At 40.5% G+C, this 16,393-nt stretch overlaps 1 protein-coding gene across 1 annotated transcript in view; it reads left to right on the top strand.

Moving 5' to 3' along the window:
- Nucleotides 1-885: 885 nt before the first annotated feature.
- The window catches only part of SPARCL1 (SPARC like 1), a 52,061-nt gene continuing 36,553 nt past the window's right edge, over nucleotides 886-16,393 (top strand). Inside the window, exons 1-2 of the mRNA XM_052641683.1 lie at nucleotides 886-912; nucleotides 1,464-1,830. The gene's annotated coding sequence lies outside the window, so the exon portion shown is untranslated. The remainder of the gene's footprint in view (nucleotides 913-1,463; nucleotides 1,831-16,393) is intronic.

Here is a 16,393-nt window from a genome sequence, read left to right as displayed (position 1 = left end):
AGAGTCCAAAAGTCCATTATACACATCTGTGTCTTTTTTGCTGTCTTGCATACAAGGTCGTCATTGCCGTCTTTCTAAATTCCATATATATGTGTTAGTCTACTGTACTGGTGTTTTTCTTTCTGGCTTACTTCACTCTGTATAATTGGCTCCAGTTTCATCCATCTCATCAGGTTTTTTCTTTCTTTTTGATAATGTTGTTTGGCTTTTGTGCCAATTTTGGCATAAACGTAGTAAAATTTAAAGCTACTTTAAACTCTGACCTACCTAATGTTAATGGAACGTTCACATTATGCCAAGCACTGTGCTAGGCACATGGAGAAAACACAGAGACATGTTCCCACCCTCAGGGACCTCGCAGCTCATGGAGAAGGAAGTGTTAGAGCCTAGATATTGAGTAGCGTCAGTCAGCAAGGTAGCTGGATTGGAATCCTGCTCCACATTCTACGAGCTAGAGACCCTGGAAAAGTCACTCAGCTTCACCAAGCTCCCATCTCCATGTGTAAAGCATAATCACTAACATTTGAGGGTCTATTGGGTGGCAGGAGGTATTTACCTACTTAGGATGTAGAACAGCCGTCTGAGATGGACACTATTATCATCTCCTTATCTGTATCCACATCTTATAGATAAGGATTCTGAATCATAGAGACTTTATGTGACTCATCCCAGGTCATACACAGTTAGGAACCAATGTGCAAACCCACGTGGTGTGGCCTCAAACGTGCAGACTTTCCCACCAAACCACACTATCATCAAATGGACGTGATGGTCACTTCATGTAGACTGGGCAGGATCAACTGAGACGGATGCATAAAAAACTGTTAACCAACGTCTGACACATAACAAATGTTCAATAAATGTAGAAGTTGCAGTGGAAGAGATGAAACACATATGGAAGTAATGGAAATGGTAAGTCTATTTCATGGGAAAGCTCCCTCTTACAGATCAATCATTATACAGGGGTTTATGGTAGGGAGTTCTGTTGCGGAAAGAAAGGTTTATGAACTGCAACATTTCTGGATCAACATATAAGTGATCCATACTATGAAGGAATAGTGCTTCATATATATGTAAATTTCTGAAGGTCATCTTTTGAAAAGGTTAAAGTACCTGCAATATCCTGCTGTTACTAAATTCAGATGCATTCGTGAGAACAGTTTTTGCACAGCAGACAGTAAAAAATGCATCTGCTACGATTATTCTTTCCCCTTCTTTAACCCCCATCCCCCCTCCAATTTCCTTTAGGAAGAAAACACAGCATGGAGTCTCTTTCCAGTCTCTTTTAAAATTAAAAAACTCCCCAAAAGAGATCCTGCTTGTAAAACCTTTTAGAGTTGTTTGAAAAAGAGAAGGGGGAAAAAAAGTGCATAAGGAGCCAAGTGCTTATATTCTGGCCAAGTTATGAGCCTCTGAGAACAAGAGCTTGAGGGGAGGACAGTTAACCCCATTCTCTCGGGCAGAGTGAGCTCCTTCCCGCGGGTCTGCACTGCCTGTAACGCTCAGCGCACCCTCGCCCTCCTCGGGAGAGGCTGGACCGCCGGAGAACTGCGGGAATCTGCAACAAAAAAAAGCGATGACAGTCTGAAATACGTCCCAGTGCCAACCTCCGAATTCGTCTGTCACCTCAGACCCTGACGAGTTGACAGAGCAGCAGAATTTCAACTCCAATAGACCTGAATGTGTTTCTGGGCAAAGAAGCAGAGCTAAACAAGGAGAGAGATTTAAAGAACATTGGGCATTTGTCAAACTTATTTCCAGGCTGTGTGCAAAGACAGGATTCAGCTGCAATTTTCTGCCAAGGCTCTGGGTCCAGCCACCTACCTGAAGGTAAATTTTAAGAAGTTTACTGTATTGGCTTAATTGTATTTGTTAACCTAGTTTGCATGATCAGATAGAGAGGTCTAATATTTTTGCCTAATACAAAGCCACTTGTTAACAACAACAATGAAAAAAAATCCTTTTGCATGATTTACAGAAAAACTACTTACTAGGGAATTTTAACACTAGAAGTCGTGTTTCCTTTCCTTCCCCATGGTTAAAGAGCAAATACTAATAAATGATGCTTAGAAATGTAAAAATATTGTTGGCCAGACTAGCATTCAGATCTTGGTGAAGTCTGAAATCCTGAAATGTGTTTTGCAGAAATACTTGACTAACTGTATTAAATAAATCAAAAGAAAAGTGGTTGTTAAAAATAAACTTTCAAATCAAAGTAATTTGGGTGTTTTCCCTGTTTAAATTATCTGAAGTTATTCAATCATCACCACTTTCCCAGTCTTTTACCTAATAGCAATGTAGAAATGGAACATTTTGCTTCTCCAAAAGACAAGAAAATTTCTATAGTATTATATTCATCTTTGATCGCTTCTTTAGTTATAGTGAATATTTTTTTTCCTGATTCCCTTTTAGAGTTTTCTGACTCATTGTCTCTTGTCTCCTTTCATTATTTTTTTAGGATGTATACTCACATACACAAAATTCCTAATTCCTAATAATGTTTTATTTAGGAAGAGATAAAAGGGGAAGGGAATCAAAGAGCTAAAAAATTATCATAACTCCTATATTGTGAGGTACCTTCATTTCTGACTCTATCTTCTAAAATAAAACAATAATGCAAGCCATGCTTCCTCATTCCTCCTGGGAATTAGAGGTCGCCCTGCAGGAGAAAGCCGTGCTTTCAACTGCAGATCAACGCTGTTGATCTATAACCAAGAGGTCTTGCGGAGAGTGTATCCCTTTCGAACTGCCATTTATCTGCAAAGAGGTTAAATATGTCACCTTGGCATTATATCCGAGCTCCCCTCTGGCCCAGGGCCTAAGTACGCTGAATAGAAATGTTCACTTGGTCCAACTCAGCAGAAATCCTTTTTTTTTATTCTCCCCTTTCTCATGGATATCAGTATTTTTCAGTTCACAGCTTATTCAGCTCAGCCCTGATGGTTATGACTATCATTCACTATGACTATTTAAAAAAAAAAAAAGGACACCCCTTTCAGGAAATATTTAAGTTTATATTTCTGTCCATTCAGTAACAGCCAGCAAAGCACAGCAGTCAGTTTCATCTACTGACCATTCAGTGCTGCTTTCCACATTTTGGAAAAGAATATATACATGTTATTAATGAATCTTGCTTATTTTCTTTCAGGGAATTTTTGTACAGCCATTTAGCAATTCAAGTCCTGGGCTTTCTTTTCCAGATCCTTTGGTGTTTAATCCCCAATAGGCACTCAGGCACAGTTTTGCTTATCAACTAAGTAAAAATAATAAATAGTGATGACAGAAATGAAATGAATAGTGATGTGTCTAGACAGTTTCAAACATTTTTCATTTCATTCCCTCTCAACTGCTTGTTATTTTTATTCAGTTGATCTGTAGTGTAAAACATTGCTATCTTTTTTAAATTTAGCACAAGGTCCAGAATGTGTTGGGAATCTTTTTCCCCCAAGAATATAAGTGACTAATTTTCAGACTCCACATATCATTTTGGAACAACCTCCAGTGAAGGAAAAGGAAGCCCCAAAAATTCAGAGGAACTTCCCCTGTAGGCCTGGATGTCCAATTAGGCTAGGAACTGGTTCCCACAAGGCCCACAGAGCATCTTCTCCCAAGGGCTGTGCTTGCAATGGTGGTACCACCTGAGGCTAGCCTGATTTTTATCTTGGGCATTAAATGATGGTCAGAAGTCTGGGGAACAGAGTGTGTGGTATGGTCTTGACTGATTGTAGGGAGATGGTGTAATAAAGTGAGTAAGATCTTGGGCTCTTTAAACATACAGATCTGGTTTACATCTGGCCTTTACCAGGGTCTGTGACTTTGTGAAAATGACTGTTTGATCCTCAGTGCCCTCATTTGTGGAAATCGGGATCTTAAAATTAGTTACTGCCTTAGTGATCTGTTGTGAGAATTGAGAGGAAGTTAGCTATGCCTGATACATTTGAATCAATCTATCGATCATAGCTAATATGAATGGAACTCTGTAGAAAGGGAATTTACTCTAGGTTTTCCCTCAGGGTTTCTTTCTTGTAGTTACACACTTGCTGCAAAATAAAATGTCAATGCCAGGTCTATGCCTAGAAGAGTAGGTAGATCATGGGTTTCAGTGTCTTACATGCCTGAGTTTAAATCCTGACTTCTGCCTCTTACAGGCTATGTGAGCTTGTGGGGTCACGTCACACCCATCTATTAAGCAAATAGTGATAATAATGCCTACACTAGGGTGGTTGTAGAATTTAAATAAGGTGTTTTTTTAATGTCAGGTACCGCACCTGGCAGAATACTAGACACAGAGTGAAGAAGTTTTTAATTCATTTTTATTGAAACATAGTTGCTTTGCAATGTTGTGTTAGCTTCTCCTGCATAGCAAAAGAAATCAACCGTGTGCATACATATATCCCCTCCTTTCAGATTTTCCTTCTATTCAGGTCACCGCAGTGTGCTAAGTAGAGTTCCCTGTGCTATATAGTATGTCCCCATCAATTGTCTGTTTTATATGTAATATCAATATTGTATACGGGTCAACCCCAATCTAGTGAGGAAGGGTTTGATTACACACTTGGAATAATTTTTCTTGCAGTAAAATTGGGGGTCAAGAAAGAAATATTCTTTGAATTTTCTTTTGATTCAAAGAAATGGAAAAATAAATAAATCTGACCCCTAGTGAATTCCCTTGTGTGTGTGTGGGTGGGTGGGTGGGGGGAGAAGCTCAGCATAAAGTATTACTGCTTTACCAATTAGTTGCTTCATAATGGCCAAGTCAAGTGAAACCAAAGTGAGCTTTCTGTTTCAGATTGCTGTTAAGAGGGGTGAGACGAAATGGGGCTTTGTGTTCAAATCTGTTTTATTGGCTACTTGGACAGGAGAGAAGGCCCCAACATTTCTCCTTTCTTATCTTTTCTAAAGGCAAGAATAGGAGTTTTGACTTACTCTTTGGGTTTCTTTTTTTTTTCTTTCTCTCTCTAACTGAAATTCACACGCCAGGGTTTGGGTTTTGTTTTTTGTTTTTGTAAACCTCTCCCCTATGTTCCTAGGACCGAAATGTCAGCTGCTTTTTCTGGCTACATGCAGCAGGAGCCTCCTGTCGTCATAGCAATGAAAGCGTATAGAGAGACTCGAGTTTCACAACCCTCTCTGTGAAATCACTCTTAGTCGGCTTTAAAAAGCCTTCTTTAGAAATGGAGCCTCCCGTCCTGGCTTCTTTCCTTCCTATTATGCAACCAACTTATGTACACCAGTGGCAGTAGCCAAACATTTCCTTTAAAGAGTCAATGAATGGATGTAAAGACAATGAACAAGAAAGTTACTAAATGGTGTCCATTTTACTGTGGAGTGCAGGGAACAACCACCGGGAAGGCCAAGGAGGAAAAAAAAAGCAAGGACCTCACTTTCTAGCACAGGCTACACATCCCACAATAGAGCCATTTTCCGAGTTCCCACTACCTCCTCCCAGCTTCACCATGAGCTTATCCAAATGGTTATCAATCAAGGGGATACAGGGGCAGGTTTCCTGGAATCCTGGCACTCAGACTCTCTAGATTTTTATCATCTCCACTCTTCACCTCATCCTCCCATATATAAAAGAAAGATAATAGTGGTCATAAATTTGTCATGGGAATTGAATGAGCTACAGTGTGTAAGACTCTTATTACAGATTCTGACCAGTGGTAAAGGTTGGCTGTGAAGCTCACCAAGCCTCCGTTTCCCCTGCATCTTAAATGGGAATAACAGCTAACATAGATTGTTGTGGAGTTCACTGAAACAATGGATGGAAGTGCTCAAGAAGTCTTAGCTCTTTTAATACTCTTCTCATTAGGTCTAACTCTGATAAGAATGACCTTTTTGAACCTTGAATCTCCCAGTAAGTAAACTATAATGAAAACAGGCCTCAGAATTGTCACTGTATAAACATGAACCCTTGAGTATCTTAAGAGAATAAAAGGGAATAATTGAGGATTTTTACATTTATAAAGAATAAATAAAAATTCTTCTCATCTTAATTAATGCTAGGGCAAAAGGTATCAAAGCATTTTATCTTTCATTAAAATGCTTTTTTTTTTTTTTTTTTTTAGTTTCTGGCAGACCAGTGGTTAAACTTGTGCTTCCACCACCGAGGGCACTGGTTTGATCCCTGGTCAGGGAACTAAGATCCTGCTTGCCACATGGTGCAGCCAAAAAAGAAAAAGAAAATTCCATTTTAGTTTCCTCAGTGTTGAAATATTACTTATTTCTTCAGGTCATGAAACAAATAATATTTTTATCTTACGTCTCAAATGGCTAATATGATGGCATCACCAAATCAATGAGCGTGAGTTTGAGCAAACTCCAGGAGACAGTGAAGGACAGTGAAGGAAGCCTGGTGTACTGTAGTCCATGGGGTCACAAAGAGTTGGACACAGCTGAACGAATGAACAACAATTCTGTGTGAAATGCCTGGAATACTACAGGTGCAAACAGAGAAGGGTTGTGTTCTTGTAGCACTTACTATGTAGTTAGGCAAACAGGTATTAATCAAATCATCACGGTAATAAAAAGTGGAAAAATAGATATTTTTGTTAAGAACATATGTGTGTGTGTGTGTAATTGAATCACTTTGCTGTATAGCAGAAATTAACACAAAATTGTAAATCAACTATATTTTGATAATTTTTTTTAAAAAGTACCTTTGCCCAAACATAAAGTGGCCTCAAACAAAAAGTCATCTTCGTTTTTCTAATGAAAAGATCCTCAGGCAAAGTCTTTGGCCAGCCTAAGTGCACAGATGGATAATATATTGTAATGTATACTTAGGACACTTACTCCATTGTTACAAATACACTAAGTCTCATACCATTTTAAACATTTTATGCTTCTAAAAATACTTTTTCCCATTCTCCTATTTCCTGAAACCACGTTGTTAAAACTCTCTCTGTGCATCTTTAGATCATTGTGTTCACCGGATCCACTCTGTAATTATCTAATAGAGAACAGTGCATCATCCATCTTCCGCAAGTCACTTCTCAGAAATCTGCTGATGCTGCAGATTTGAGCCCCAGGCATAAATTCTCATCCTCTGGTTATGATCTCTACATTTAATTACCTACTATATGACTTTTTTCCAGTGCTCTTTAAAAGGCTTATTTAAAACCACCTGAGTCTATAAAGTGTGGTTTTCTAAAACTGTGTGATTCCAACGCTTGCAAAAATGAAGTCATGCCTCAGGAATAATTACCAAATCTGCTTTAAATATCTTCATCTCTATTTTTCTTGTCCAGGTGACCTTCTTAAGATCAAAAATAAGCCTTGCTTTAGATCATTTCAGGCTGTTTGCCTGAAATGGTACTCTGTTGTTGAAAATGAAATAACTGAGACCATGACCTTTCATGTAGGAGACATCAGAATGACTAGAATATAAGGCAAATCCCTCTTTTCTATGGCTTGATCTGGGGTGGGGGGAGTTTGCATTATATGGAACATGAATTGTGTATAATTATATGCTGATTGATAAGTGTTAAGAAGGCAAAGCACCTTTGTTCTAAGAATGTATATAAGGAACCTGACCTCCACTCAAGGTCAGTGATGGCTTCCCTTGATCCAAGGCTAAACAAAGATTAACTCTATGAGAACTGTGTGTGCTGGGCAGTGGTGGTTGGGGCAAGTGGGTGCTGGCAAGAGAATTCTGAGTGTGTCAATACTTTGTGCAAAGACCCTGTAGCAGGAGGGATCATGGTATATTTGAGGAACAGAGAGAAGGCCAGCTCTTGTGAGAGGAAGGAGCAAGGCAGTGGGAGACATGAAGTGTAAGCAGGTCCCCATAACACCCTCTTCCCTAAGCACTAAAAGTATTTATCCTCTGCTTGAGTCATGTTTAATATTCAATTCTGGTTAGAATTGAAGATCCAATGGGTATGAACTGTATCCATCCCTGCCTAGACTCGCATAGTTCTTGTTTTTGTTCAGTAGCTTGGTTGTGTCCCACGCTTTGTGACCCCATGGACTGCACAATGCCATGCTTTCTTGTCCTTCACTGTCTCCCAGAGCGCACATTCTTTGAGTCGATGAGTCGATGAGATCCAACCATCTCATCCTCTGTCACCCTTTTCTCCTCCTGCCTTCAATCTTTCCCAGCATCAGTGTCTTTTCCGAAGAGTCAGCTCTTCGCATCAGGTGGCCAAAATATTGGAGCTTCAGCTTCAGCACCAGTCCTTCCAGTGAATATTCAGGGTTGATTTCCTTTAGGATTGACTGGTTTGATCTCCTTGCAGTCCAAGGGATTCTCAAGAGTCTTCTCCAGCACCACATTTTGAAAGTATCAATTCTTCAGTGCTCAGCCTTCTTTATGGTCCAACTCTTACATCTGTATGGACTACTGGAAAATCCATAGATTTAAATATATGGACCTTTGTCGGCAAAGTGATGTAGGTTCAGTTAGTCAAGATGACAGGCAGGTGAAGGTCATACCCTTAGAAAGGTCTGCATCTGTGAGTCTGAGTGTATCATACACTGGAAGGGCTGGAACACTTTGATATCAAACGGTGATTCAGCAGAGATCTTGAAATAGAAAGCCATCTTTCTTAATCCTTCAGATTACTGTAACACCCAGATACAGAGCTCTCCCAAGAGATTCACTAATATTTTAAAAGCCCTGAAGCAACAGAGTTAACTCTGGATCAGGTAACAACATGTATACCTTAGCCAAAATGTGACTAAGGGATTTGCTCTCTGATAACTTGGCTATGTGTAAAGGCAGGGTGGAGGAGAATGTTCTGTTTGAGTCCGATTATGAAATATCTATAATAATCATTTTGTTCACTCCATTTCCTTGAAGGGAAATTTTTCCATAGCTGTAATAATTTCTTAAAATAGCAGCCTACAGTCTTCCCCTGATATAAACAAACTTCACCAAAGATACCTGGCCTTATTTGGAAGCATGGACATACATACTCTGGGAAAGATACTAACAGTAAGAAGAAAAGTGAAGTAACAGGGAAAATGGTCAGTGCAAACCTCTCCTTTTTCTAGGGCATATGTTATGTTGCGTTCGGTTCTTCTTACTTCCGATGAGGCAAGATGATCAGATCAAGTAGTCATCATCTGCCTTGAAAACCGAAAATGGTAAAGGAAGTTTCCTAGGTCTCAAAGAGAAGGAGTAGGACTTATAAGTTTGGCTGAGGCTGCCAATGAAGGAACCAACAATGGTAGAGTATATATTGGCTGCCTGAGGAACTCAAGTCAACATGAGAATTCAATTAGAAAAACTTGAAAGGATAACTGCCAGAATTAAGATTTACAAGGAGTCGACGTAGCCAACACAAGAGATGGAAAAGAGTAGACTCCAAGCCTGTTCCTGACTTTAAAGGCATGGAAGGCCATGTTTCCATTCCAGTTCAGTGGTCAGACAGCTTGTCAACGCTTAGGACAAAAAGGAAGAGCAGGGAGATAAGAAGAGAGAAGAGATATAGCAAGATACGGAGTACCCCATGGAGATAGATGGTTGGAGTAAGTAGATTTATATGGCAAGGCAACAAGCAGAACTTTAAAAATAAAATGTGACATTTAAAATGTAAATTTAAACTCATGTTCTTTTTTAAAAAAAAAATCTATAGGAACTGAAAATAAATCAAATACAGTACCTACTCTGACCTAATCCTATTCCAATTTAGACTTCTAGAAAATATTATGGAAACTGAAATGGAACCAATACAAATAAGAACTCAAAATGAACCACAGTGCCCAAAATGTTTTCTGGTTGTTTGTGTAAATTCTGTCTAAATCTAGATGGAGAATGCCAAATTCTACAATATGCCAAACTTTAGGTGCCCTTGCCTTCTCTAAGAGGTAGAAATTTTAGGAAACCAAGAGACAGAGAGACCAAGAGTCAGAGGGCTTCATTCGGAGGAATGTCCTATGTTTCCTACCAAATGCCAAGCAATATTTAGCTATCACTTGCACTGCTTTCTACCCTCAACCTGAAGGACCACACACTTAGTCTTGGAGACCAGAGCTGAGATTACTCCATCAGAGGTCAAGGGCGGCTGACACCCACATGGCCCATTCTACCCATTCCTTTCAGACCAGTCTCTGCAGGCTTGGCTGGACTACCCTTCTAGCTAGAGGGAAGATTATTCAGACCCTTTGCTGTTTTTTTCCAGTGACAGAACTCATAGACCTGCTGAGAAATCTAATTACAATCTCCTTTCATGGTGAAATCCAATTACAACGTCTCCTACCGTGAAAGCTAATCCTTTAGATACAAAAGGAAACTCAACAAAGCGGTTTCAGACTTGAGGATGTGTCTATGTTCTGACCTCTCTTAAGCAACTATGCAGAAAGGTTGCAGTGACCTTGACCTGCCTTGTTTAGGAACAATGGTCATTCTATTACTACTCCCATTCCATAAGAAGGAAAAGTATGTTCTTATTTGATCACAGGAGTTTCTAAACTCCTGTCTCAAGGATCCATTAGTTGAGCAAAGCAAATCCTCCATGTACACATTCTTGATTCTGCAAAACGACTTCTCTTTTTGAATGTGGAATGTCATGTCAAACAAGAAAAAAAAAATGAAGAGTCTGTAGTCAATATCTTCCTATAATTTTTTCCTGACATCTTTTTTTAACATTTATTTATTTTCATTTCTTTCTTTGGCTGCTCCAAGTCTTAGTTGCTGCATTTGGGATCTAGTTCCCTGATGAGAGATCGAACCTGGGCCCCCTGCATTGGGAGTTCAGAGTCTTAACCAATGGATGGACCACTAGAGAAGTCCTTTTCCTAACATCTTTAATGCCCCATGCCACTCTTTCAGCCAACTCATTCCCTTGAGGATAATAAGAAACTGCCATGCTGCTTGAAAAAGGGTCACCCCAAATTCCTAAAACTTATTTGAGATAAATGGAGACACTTCTCAAGATAGTCATTTATGGAAACACATATTTTACAAATACCTGGCAAAAGTCTGTAATTGTTGAAACAATGAAACTACCAACCACATTCCAACCACATCGTTATTGCTACCACATAATCACTCTAGTCCACTGAATAAGTAAGTGTAAGACCCAGATTTGCAGCCTAGCCCCCCAAATGGGCAATATTTTTAGAAGGAGTATCCAATCAACTTGCAAGTTTTTTTTCAAGGGGTCACTTATTTATTTATTTCCTTTTGGCTCTGACAGGTCTTTGTTGCAGTGTGCGGGCTTCCCGTTGCGGTGGGTTCTCTTGTTGCAGGGCACAGGCCCTAGGGTGTGTGGGCTTCAGTAGTTGCAGCTCCCAGGCTCTGGAGCACAGGCTCAATAGTTGTAGCTCACGGGCTTAGTTGCTTCAAGGGATGAGGGATCTTCCCAGACCAAGGATTGAATTCATGTCTCCCTCATTGGCAGGTGGATTCTTTACCACTGAGCCACCAGGGAAGCTCAACCCATAAGTTTTTAATTGAGTATGAGCAGAATAAGAACACATAAATACTTCTGTTTTGTTTTGTTCTGTTCTGTTTTATAATAGGGTAAAGTTTACCTTCCTGGGTAGCTCAGCTGGTAAAGAATCCACCTGCAATGCAGGAGACTCCGGTTCAATTCCTGGTAGGGAAGCTCCCCTAGAGAAGGGATAGGCTACGCACTCCAGTATTCTTGGACTTCTCTGGTGACTCAGACAGTAAAGAATCCATCTGTGGGAGGCCTGGGTTCAATCCCTGGGTTGGGAAGATCCCCTGGAGCAGGGCATGGCAACCCACTCCAGTATTCTTGCCTGGAGAATCTCCAAGGACAGAGGAACCTGGCAGGCTACCATCCATGTAGAGACTAAAGGGAAAGGAAAAGGGAAGTCGCTCAGTCATGTCCGACTCTTAGCGATCCCATGGACTGCAGCCCACCAAGCTCCTCCGTCCATGGGAGTTTCCAGGCAAGAATACTGGAGTGGGTTGCCATTTCCTTCTCCAACGTATGAAAGTAGAAACTGAAAGTGAAGTCGCTCAGTTGTGTCCAACTCTTAGAGACCCCATGGACTGCAGCCTACCAGGCTCCTCCATCCATCGGAGTTTCCAGGCAAGCGAAGTTTACCATAGTTTTATAATACTGCTATGCCCATAGAGTTAGTAAACGTAAATGAACAAGGATAAGAATCCCCCATTCAGAGTGACCCTCAATAGCCCCAAAAGTAATGTATTTTTACTTGATTCAAGTTGAGTTACCTAATTATCTATATAAAATGATAGAGACACAGAAGGAAGATGACCTAAAATCTACAGAAGTCAGAATTGATTTTGATTATGGGTCAAAGAAAACCTGTAGCTGGTTTCAAGACATCATGACTGGTCAGATCTTCATACTGCCTCTCTTGTTGTTGTTTATTCGCTAAGTCGTGTCTGACTCTTGTGACCCCATGGACTGTAACCCTCCAGGATGCTCTGTCCATGGGATTTCCCAGATAAGAATACTGGAGTGGGTTGCCCTTTCCTTCTCCAGGGGATTTTCCTGACCCAGGGATCAAACTTATGTTTCTTGCATTGGCAGGTGGATACTTGACCAGGAAAGTCCCTCATGCTGCCTTAGCACAGTGGAATCATTTTTAACTCTCAAACCATTTGTTCAGTAGATTTCGCAGCCTTTTATTGGGGACCAAACAACTTTGAGCTAAATCTAAATCGACAAACCATTCTGTTGGAATTCACAAGGAGCAAAACGCAGATGCTGAACCCCAGGTGTCTTCTTTCCTTCTCTTTTCCTTCCTTGCTTCCCGGTTCCAGCACACATAACAGCAGGCTTTTAAGGGGATAGAGATTAAGCTCTTTCTAGGACAACATTTCAATGATTTCTAAAATACAGGCAGATAAAACTATGGGAAACTTTTGTTTTAAACCAGGAGCTTAGAGCTTTTGGCATAGACCTTGGCATGCCCAGTGGTCTTGCATCAGTATCTTTTTAGGGGGACAGAGAAATGGAAAGTACCAGCATCAGCTCACCTATAAAAACAGATGATTGATGTCTTTCTGTGATAGGAAAACAATGCAAAGCGATTGATTTCAAAAATAAATGTTTTCTTATAATTTGAAAAATAACCTGAGTAGAAAGTTGGAGATTACCATGGCCTGAGATCTGGATATGACTAACTTCTTTTCTTTCTCAAAAGGTGACACACAAAATTCCAGCCCATGCTTCTTCTAAATTTGATTCTTTGTTGCTTTCTCTTTCCCAAATCCTGTGTTTAGATGGTGGCCACAGTAAGGTCTGACTTCGTGGTCATGGCTGGAGGTGGCCAGCTCACCTCACGCTTCCCAGCATCTTGTTAGAGGGGTTAATATCTCTAGAGATCCATAGCCAGTTATTGAATGTGATGTGTACTTATCAGTGCCAGGAAACCCAAAATAGCCATTGTCCAAAAACAATTAACAACAGATTCCCTTGTGCAGTATTTTTCATCCAAAATACAATTTTGTTTTAATTTGGCTAAGTAGATTACTCTTGATTGGGCAAATTTCTACCCATTCTGGGACTAATCGTCTAAAACCAGTATTTTTAGAAGTGTTCAGTCAGCCTAAGCTAATGAGTTGTGTTTTCTTTGGTGTGGGAAAGGAAAAGAACAGAGAGACTCATTTACTTCCCAAGTCTCCAGATTAATCCTGGTGTCAGGACATTCTAGAGACTTCATGAAAAGGGAAATGGAATAGTAAAGAGAAAAATGCCAAGTTCCAACTCAAAACACTCCCAGAGCTAGTTGCCCATATTTCTTTCTAAAAGTCTTCTATTTTATACCACCTTCAAATCCTGCGTGAAGTCATTTTAATTGAGTACTAATCACAGGTAACATCTTGTAATTTTTTATTGTCTCCAAAGATAAAGACTGATATGTTCCATTTAAAAAGAAATATGTGCACTTGCTAAGATATGTAAGGGAGGAAAAACTTTTTCCTCTACCCTCTTATGTTAAGTAATTGGGGTCTGCAAATTAAATTGACCAAATACAGATTAATAGGAGAAAAAGTTTATTCCCACATATAGAGAAGCCAACAAAGGTTCAGTTCAGTTCAGTTCAGTCACTCAGTCGAGTCCAACTCTTTGCAACCCCATGGGCTGCAGCACACCAGCCTTCCCTGTCCATCGCCAGCTCCCAGAGTTTACTCAGACTTATGTCCATTGAGGCTGTGATGCCATCCAACTATCAAATCCTCTGTCGTCCCCTTCTCCTCTTGCCTTCAATCTTTCCCAGCATCAGGGTCTTTTCCAATGAGTCAGTTCTTTGCATCAGGTGGCCAAAGTATTAGAGTTTCAGCTTCAGCATCAGTTTTTCCAATGAATATTCAGGACTGATTTCCTTTAGGATGGACTGGTTGGATCTGCTTGCAGTCCAAGGGACTCTCAAGAGTCTTCTCCAACCCCACAGTTCAAAAGCATCAATTCTTGGGCACTCAGCCTTCTTTATAGTCCAACTCTCACATCCATACATGACTACTGGAAAAACCCATAGCTTTGATGGATCTTTGTTGGTAAAATAATGTCTCTGCTTTTTCCTTAAGCTGTTAAAGTCTTACCTACCTAACACAGTGGGAGAAAGAAAAGGGAGAGAAACAGCTTCCATTGGAAAAGCAAAAAGGTTTCTTTAGGAAAGACAAATAGTTTTTAGAACAAATGAGATAAGAGTTTGTGATACTTGTCTATAAAGATACAAGTGGTTTTTTGGTCTCCTTCAAAGTCATAGAACTCCCCTGAAGAGGAGTAGGTCTTGGTCTCTCTTCTGGGAGTAGAAGCCACACTGAAGAGGGAATTTATATGACCGTTCTCACTTCTCAAATTTTCTGTTTGTAGTTAGACAAGGGAAGCTCTGAGAAGGTTTCTTTTTGCCTCTATTGAATTCCAATGTCTTCATCCTAATAATCTGTATATCAACTCTAGGATTCTAAGTGTGTCCCTATAGCTACTATAGAAAGACTTGAAACAGGGCAGGACAGGGGAGCAGGAGGAAGCTTTGTTGGCAGTGGATCTGAATTATATTTAAACCCATGAATCCTAAAGTTGAATCAAAGACTGTGTGGTTTAAAGTCCCAGCAAGGAAATGATGGATCCAGGAAGGAAAACTGAATTTGTGGACTTGAGTGTGTTTCAGTTGTGTCTGACTCTCTGTGACCCCGTGGACTGTAGCCTCTCTGCCCATGAGATTTTTCAGGAATAGTGGAATGGGTTGCCATTCCCTTCTCCAGGGAATTTGAGAAGAGTGAAATTAAGGGGTGATTTACTAAGGAGTGAGCAGGGCGTAGCGAAGTCACAAGGGGTTGCAGGAATAGACTAGGAAGAGCTAAACTTGTATGAAGCAGGGAGAGGAAGACTTTTTGAACTCAGAAAATGCTGTGTGGAGAAGGACACTGATCTTCAGGTGAGGGACATAGTCACCAAGAGGGTGCTGAGAATATATGTTCCCTGATTTTACTCTCCTCCTTCCCTCCAATCTCTCCTGACAATGCACCCCATTGGCTGAACCCAACAGAAACCATCCATCATGCAAGAAAACCTGCTGATGCAGTTCACACAGGCCCTGGGCAGCTCAGGATGAAGAACGCTGGAGAGTGGGTGTGGAATGACTCTAAGATGTGCGGGTGTTCAGAGGAACAAAATCTCTTCCCAACGTGGGAAAGGCAGAATGCACAGCTGTAGACCAGCTGTGTCTTCTCCTTGCTTGAAAGAATTTTCTAGAACGTCCCCTCTGACAGCATAAATAAGCCTAGGGTTTTCACCCTATTTTCAAAGAACTCCCCAAACCCCAGCCACGAAATCCATTAGGGTTTACTGTATCTGCGGCTTTCACAGAAGGCAGATAAGGAGTAACATTTCACCACTGGGGTGGGCAGTTCTCTGATTCAGCATGTTGGCCGTGTGAGAAGCCACTGTGAGCATGAACTGAATTCTGAAGGGACTTCTGCTTGGAGTGAGTGCTTTCATTAACAGTTCTCAAAACTACTCCTCAAAGCCCATCATTGTTCCCCAACACCATGAGAATGAGGTTACTTGGAACTGTTCTTAGGTATGACTTGCTGTTTTTCTTAATCCTGGAAAAGAACAACCCCAGTGAATGATTCTTGGTACATTCACAGAGCCAAAAGCACTTGAAATTCTTTTCCCAACTAGCTGAACTCAACAACCGACTTACTCTGTTAACAAAAGAGCAGAGACAATTTCCATTGAATCCGAAGAGGTATTATGTGCTGGTAGAGTTTAACTAATAAGGAAAATTCAAATAAGAGCAGTCAAAGGAGAAAGCTAAGAACCTGGCGTTGAGAAAAAAGACATTCCAAGGAGGTTGAGAACAAAATAAATTATGGGGTTGAGAGAGGAACTAAACACAGGCAACGAATAGGACTAATGTAACTGATCACGTCAGGGGCTAGGTCGGCTTTGAAAGGTGACTCGTCATGGTACCAGCAAATCACTTAGATATTAAT

This window comes from Budorcas taxicolor, chromosome 6 (assembly GCF_023091745.1).
Source record: "Budorcas taxicolor isolate Tak-1 chromosome 6, Takin1.1, whole genome shotgun sequence".
Taxonomy (NCBI): domain Eukaryota; kingdom Metazoa; phylum Chordata; class Mammalia; order Artiodactyla; family Bovidae; genus Budorcas; species Budorcas taxicolor.
Note: the sequence above shows the minus strand (reverse complement) of the source record. Positions and strands in the feature narration are given on the sequence as shown.